We start from the raw sequence: 7,691 nt of genomic DNA on the forward strand, positions 1-7,691 counted from the left end.
TTTCAGCGCAATCATGCCGGGTTGCATGCAATGTAAATCGGGGGTCGTGGCCGTCGGAAAACCCGATGGATTCGGAAAAACCGCGGTATTCTAAAAAAAAAGTGTCGCTTGACACACACCTGCAACAAGAAATAGAAGGTGAACTCCAGCGGACCTCGGCACAGCAGCGACACCTAGTGGATATCGGCGCACGGACCTTAGTGAATGGCCCGGAAGACCCGAATCAGCATCGGAGAACCTGTCGCTGGATCGCGACTGGACCGGGTAAGTAAATCTGTCCCAATGTGACACGCATTTCTGCACTGCAGGGGGGTCCGGTGCTCAGTTGGACCGTGCGCCACATTTATCAACCCACCCGGGCACCCAATTATCTCGGGCAACGGGGGGCTGACAGAAAAAATTGGCAAATTCATTGACCATTACTTAAAGGACATAGTGGAGTGTTTACCCTCCTATGTCCGAGACACTTCAGATTTATTACAAAAAATTGAAGGCATCCATATGGAGGAAGACATGATTCTCGTTGCACTGGACGTAGAATCATTATACACAAGTATAAAACATTCGGATGGCCTTAGGGCGGTAAAATTCTTCCTCGACACCACAACTCTAGATGGAGGTATGAAGGAATTAATCCTACATCTTTTGGAATTCGTACTCTGTCACAACGCATTTGTATTTGGGGACTCCTTCTTCCTACAGCTCCAGGGAACGGCTATGGGGGCGGCTTGTGCCCCCTCGTATGCCAATCTGTTCCTGGGGCTGTGGGAGAGGGACCTCCTCATGGGTGACCAGGATGTCGCAATGGACCGTGTCATTTTCTGGGCACGGTACATTGATGACGTCCTGGTCATCTGGAGGGGCACTGCCCAAGAGTTGGATACATTTATCCACCAATTAAATGACAACAATATGAACATCAAACTCACATATAAATATGATGTTAGTAAAGTGGATTTTTTGGATGTTCTTCTAGAGAAGGATGAATTTGTATATGTCCAATCGGATGTACATAGAAAGGAAACGGCAGTAAATTCTCTGTTGCATGCCTCATCATCCCACCCTCCACAAACTATCACGGCAGTCCCCATTGGACAATACTTGCGTATGAGGCGAATTTGCTCAACGGATGAATCTTTTGAACTTCAAGCGCAGGTACTGAGACGCAGATTCAGAGACCGCGGATATAGCCAGAGAACGCTGAGGAAAGCCTATAATAGAGCAAAACAGACTCCAAGAATTGAATTATTATATTTAGAAAAGAAACAGAAGGAGGACTGCAAGGTAAGATTTATTACTGATTATCATTCGCAGTGGAAGGAAATGAAAGAAATATTGGAACGGTTCTGGCCTCTATTGAGAGCGGATCGTATTTTACAAAAAGACATCCCTGAGTATCCAGGCATAGCAGCACGAAGGTCCAAAAATCTTAAAGACCTTTTGGTTAAAAGCCATTATGAAAAAAAGAGCAGACACACTTTTTTGAACACCAAAGGTCCTAAATGGGGATGCAAACCATGCGGTCGATGTGTGGCATGCCCCAATATCATGCAAACAGATTCATTTAAAAACTCAGACGGATCACGGATGTACAAGATTACACATACAATTACATGTAATACAAAAACAGTAATCTACCATGCTTCGTGCCCCTGTGACCTAATTTATATAGGTTTGACGACTTGAGAGTTAAAAGTAAGGGTTCGCGAACATGTATGTGACATTACAGCAGCAAAAAACCCTGACTTTTTCACGGACGGACTTCCGGTAGCAAAACATTTTAGAGATAAGCGCGGATGCAATCCGAAATATCTCCGCGTTTGTGGCATCGACCACGTCAAGAATAATATTAGGGGAGGTCCGGTAGCACAAAAATTGGCTCAATGTGAAACCAGATGGATCTGGACCCTGAAATCCCTAAGCTCATTAGGTTTGAATGAGACCCTGAGTTATGCATCCTTCCTCTGACTCCCGACCCGGTTCACACTGGGTTTTTAAATTGTACATAAATGTTTTTAAACTATATGTCTAATGGAATGGAATGTTGTTAATTTTATTTCACTATTTTCTTCTACTAGCAGGTCCATTATATGATCACCTAATGAAACAGGATCACTTGGACTCAAGGGAAACCAGTTATATGATTCACAATCATAAGATCTCCATAATCATCCATGGATCAATCATCATTGGATCTGGGACTAACATATTTTTTTGATCCATTTCTAGTTCTTTCCTTTTCCCTTCCTTCCTTTTTGCACCATCTTTCTATTTAGGGTATTGTAGATAATAAATATACACGTCATCACGCACGACTAAATATAGGGCAGTATGATTGTATGACTTGAAGATTGCACCACTTGCCTCATGATTATAGAATTGGCATAGAGTTCAGAACTTCCATTCCCCATAAATACAGGGTGAAATGGAACAAATACATTGTGCCCTTATTCCCCTCCTTCTCCCCCCCCCCCCTTTTCATTTTGGCATTCTTCTCTCCCTCTGTCCTTTTTTGTTTCCCTTCACCAACTTTATCCCCCCCCCCTTCTTCCTTTCCTCATCTTGCCTCCCAGAATTCACATGGGATGGGATCCACCCGCCCCACCTATGAGATTGTGCTAACGGTAAACAGAAAGACATCCGTACTAGCTCTTTTAACCTTTTCTACAAGCCCCTCCTTTTACATGAATTATCACTTGGCTATACACCACGTTTCTAGTCATTGTATTGTCCAACAGAGATGCATCTATATCTATATACCCGGTTACTTAATAGAGATATACTCATATATTCCCTTGTTAGAGTTTGGGATATAAAGCTATAATTTAAATAGTTACCATAACCGTTTAGACATATAATGACTAGAGGCAATATGTAATATTACTTCACGTAATCTTGTATTTATATGTTTGCAGTTTTGTGTATTTTTTGCACACTTTTTCAATCTTTAGATGTGTTTTTAAGTAGTAATTTTTGATATCACTTGTTGTGAGCACTCCATAATAGACCCATAGTAATTCAGTGGTGGTTACTCTTAGAATTTCTAGCACATAACCCACTTGATGCACTTTATATGTCATAATCCACCTCGTGCACCTTAAAAATGTTATGCACATTTATGAATCATTATGCACTTTAACAATGCTATGTAGAATGCACTTTAATAATGTTATGTAGAACGCATAATAATGTTATGTAGAACGCATAATAATGTTATGTAGAACGCATAATAATGTTATGTAGAACGCATAATAATGTTATGTAGAACGCATAATAATGTTATGTAGAACGCATAATAATGTTATGTAGAATGCACTTTAATAATGATATGCACATTCATTTATTTACACTTTATGCACTTTAATAATTTCATGTATAGAGAGTTTGTAGCTTTTTACGGATCGAACTCTAATATTTTTTCGGTTCATATATGCAATACGTTGCAAGACCTTTTTAGTTCTCTTCTTCTGTTTCTCTTTCTTTTTACATAAATACATATGGTTTCTCGTACATGATTCTTTATAGATAGTGCTCCCACGATAATGGTTTCCAGTGATCATTTTACCTGTCAGGCTCCGATCAGCAGTGCACGCGCTCGGTAGGTGACACTCCCCCTGATCACCTGATCCATCACTCGCATCACGTGCCCCGGCGTGACGTCACCATCACGTGGCGGGTCACGTGTTCTGGGTGGGATGCAGGTGGGGGAGTGTCCCTCCGTGATGGCGTGCGCTCAATAACACTGACCGGAAACGATATCCACCACCTGACAGGTATAGAGGTGTTTTCCCTCCATCATTGGTCACTGCTTATTTAAAAACCCAGGTGTCCCAGTCACACATTACCCCCAGACAAAGGCTAGCGCCGAAACGCGCGTCGGGGCTTCTGTGTCAGACGGCAGGTGAACTAACTACAATGGGTACGTGCAATACGGTTGCTTTACTGCTTTCATGATAGGTTTAATGTATTTGTTTGCTCTTAGAGTAAGATATGCAACATAGCTGTTTCATTACTTTCATGACAAGCTACAATGAATCTGTGTGCTTTTAGAGTAATATATGCCCCCTTTTGGATGTACAGGCACTATGCACTTTAAACATTGTATATTGATTCCAGGACTATTTTCCCTTTTGGATCTATAGTATATCTCTCTAGGCACACCTCCTTTAGGAGGGTAGCACTTACTCCCATACATCACCCTGCAAGATTTGTCTGATTTTGTGTAGTGTTTTCGCCTCCCCTTCTATGTGACCAGCTTGTTTTTTCTGTTTTTAAATTGTTTGTCATTTGATTCGCAATAAAGACATAATTGTATTTTGCATTTTTTGGTCGGAATGGCTTTTTTGTAGATAGGTTTTGTGCCACATTTATCATGCAAAGTTCAACCAAATTGTTTTACAGGCCCCATGTTAAAGGTGCAGCAAAAAAAAAGTGCAGGGGGCGCCAGATTCATGAAGAACAGGCACCACAAATCCTGAATCCGGCGCCCCCTGAACGTAGTGCAGTTTGCACTGCTCTTAGTAAATGTCATGCAACTAATGAAGAATCTGTTACGGATTTGAAACTCGTTTTGATATTTTATTTATTTATTCATTTTGTTTTAAATATTTTTATATGTTTTAATTATATTTACTTTTATGTATAATACAATCACTTGATCCTACGGCGCCAAATCCTTTGAGGACGAACGGAAAAATCCAATAGATGCCCATATTGGTCAGTTACCCATTACCTTAGTAAATGTGCCCCTTTGTTGGGGTATAATATTTTAATTTTTTTTTTTTTTTTTTTAATTTGTTCAGGTTGTTTTTTTTTTTACTTTATTTTTTATTACTTTCTACGTCTCGGATCGCAGGCACACCCGTGCCCCTCTCCTTGGCGTCGCCCCTTTCCGAACTCACTCAACTCACCTCTTTCTGGCTCCTTCCCCGGCTGGCCAGGGCACTCGCAGATTTAAAGGGCCAGCTGATTGGCGCTGCTCACTTCCCGGATTCCTATAAAGACCGACAATTCCTAGCATTCCCGCCGGAATTGGGCGTATTTATGGAACATACTTGGGTTCCAATTTGTTTTTTTCCTGTGTGCTTTTGATAAATAATTATATAATGTTTTATAATGTTTTGTAACCCTCGTTGTTAATGTATTATCAATTTTTTTCAAAAAATTGTCTGCTTACATCATTGTCCGCGGTGGTCCAGGGGGTTCCCTACTCCAAATCCTGACACCCACAACATGCCTCCCAGTAGATAGGTAGTCCCAGCACATGCCCCCCCCAGTAGATGGGTAGCCACAGCACATGCCCCCCCCCCAGTAGATGGGTAGCCACAGCACATGCCCCCCCCCCAGTAGATGGGTAGCCACAGCACATATGCCCCCCCCAGTAGATGGGTAGCCACAGCACATGCCCCCCCCCAGTAGATGTGTAGCCACAGCACATGCCCCCCCCCCAGTAGATGGGTAGCCACAGCACATGCCCCCCCCCCAGTAGATGGGTAGCCACAGCACATGCCCCCCCCCAGTAGATGTGTAGCCACAGCACATGCCCCCCCCAGTAGATGGGTAGCCACAGCACATGCCCCCCCCAGTAGATGGGTAGCAACAGCACATGCCCCCCCCCAGTAGATGTGTAGCCACAGCACATGCCCCCCCCCCAGTAGATGGGTAGCCACAGCACATGCCCCCCCCCAGTAGATGGGTAGCCACAGCACATGCCCCCCCCCCCAGTAGATGGGTAGCCACAGCACATGCCCCCCCCCAGTAGATGTGTAGCCACAGCACATGCCCCCCCCAGTAGATGGGTAGCCACAGCACATGCCCCCCCCAGTACCCCAGTAGATGGGTAGCCACAGCACATACCCCCCCAGTACCCCAGTAGATGGGGTAGCCACAGCACATACCCCCCCCAGTAGATGTGTAGCCACAGCACATGCCCCCCCCCAGTAGATGGGTAGCCACAGCACATGCCCCCCCCCAGTACCCCAGTAGATGGGTAGCCACAGCACATACCCCCCTCCCCCAGTAGATGGGTTGCCACAGCACATACCCCCCCAAGTACCCCATTAGATGGGTAGCCACAGCACATACCCCCCCCCAGTAGATGGGTAGCCACAGCACATGCCCCCCCCAGTAGATGGGTAGCCACAGCACATGCCCCCCCAAGTAGATGGGTAGCCACAGCACATACCCCCCCCCCAGTACCCCAGTAGATGGGTAGCCACAGCACATACCCCCCCCCCAGTAGATGGGTAGCCACAGCACATGCCCCCCCCAGTAGATGGGTAGCCACAGCACATGCCCCCCCCCAGTAGATGGGTAGCAACAGCACATGCCCCCCCCCATTACCCCAGTAGATGGGTAGCCACAGCACATGCCCCTCCCAGTAGATGGGTAGCCACAGCACATGCCCCCCCCCAGTAGATGGGTAGCCACAGCACATGCCCCCCCCCCCAGTAGATGTGTAGCCACAGCACATGTCCCCCCCCAGTAGATGGGTAGCCACAGCACATGCCCCCCCAGTAGATGGGTAGCCACAGCACATGCCCCCCCCCAGTAGATGTGTAGCCACAGCACATGCCCCCCCCCCAGTAGATGGGTAGCCACAGCACATGCCCCCCCCAGTAGATGGGTAGCCACAGCACATGCCCCCCCCCAGTAGATGGGTAGCCACAGCACATGCCCCCCCCCAGTAGATGTGTAGCCACAGCACATGCCCCCCCCCCAGTAGATGGGTAGCCACAGCACATGCCCCCCCCCAGTAGATGGGTAGCAACAGCACATGCCCCCCCCAGTACCCCAGTAGATGGGTAGCCACAGCACATACCCCCCCCAGTACCCCAGTAGATGGGTAGCCACAGCACATACCCCCCCCAGTAGATGGGTAGCCACAGCACATGCCCCCCCCCAGTAGATGGGTAGCCACAGCACATGCCCCCCCAGTAGATGGGTAGCCACAGCACATACCCCCCCAGTACCCCAGTAGATGGGTAGCCACAGCACATACCCCCCTCCCCCAGTAGATGGGTAGCCACAGCACATACCCCCCCAAGTACCCCATTAGATGGGTAGCCACAGCACATACCCCCCCAGTAGATGGGTAGCCACAGCACATGCCCCCCCCAGTAGATGGGTAGCCACAGCACATGCCCCCCCAGTAGATGGGTAGCCACAGCACATACCCCCCCCCCAGTACCCCAGTAGATGGGTAGCCACAGCACATACCCCCCTCCCCCAGTAGATGGGTAGCCACAGCACATACCCCCCCAGTAGATGGGTAGCCACAGCACATGCCCCCCCCAGTAGATGGGTAGCCACAGCACATGCCCCCCCCAGTAGATGGGTAGCCACAGCACATGCCCCCCCCCCCAGTAGATGGGTAGCCACAGCACATACCCCCCCCCCAGTACCCCAGTAGATGGTAGCCACAGCACATACCCCCCTCCCCCAGTAGATGGGTAGCCACAGCACATACCCCCCCAGTAGATGGGTAGCCACAGCACATGCCCCCCCCAGTAGATGGGTAGCCACAGCACATGCCCCCCCAGTAGATGGGTAGCCATAGATGGGTAGCCACAGCACATGCCCCCCCAGTAGATGTGTAGCCACAGCACTGCCCCCCCCAGTAGATGGGTAGCCACCAGCACATGCCCCCCCCAGTAGATGTGTAGCCACAGCACATGCCCCCCTCCCCCCCC

This window comes from Engystomops pustulosus, chromosome 9 (genome assembly GCF_040894005.1).
Source record: "Engystomops pustulosus chromosome 9, aEngPut4.maternal, whole genome shotgun sequence".
Taxonomy (NCBI): Eukaryota; Metazoa; Chordata; class Amphibia; order Anura; family Leptodactylidae; genus Engystomops; species Engystomops pustulosus.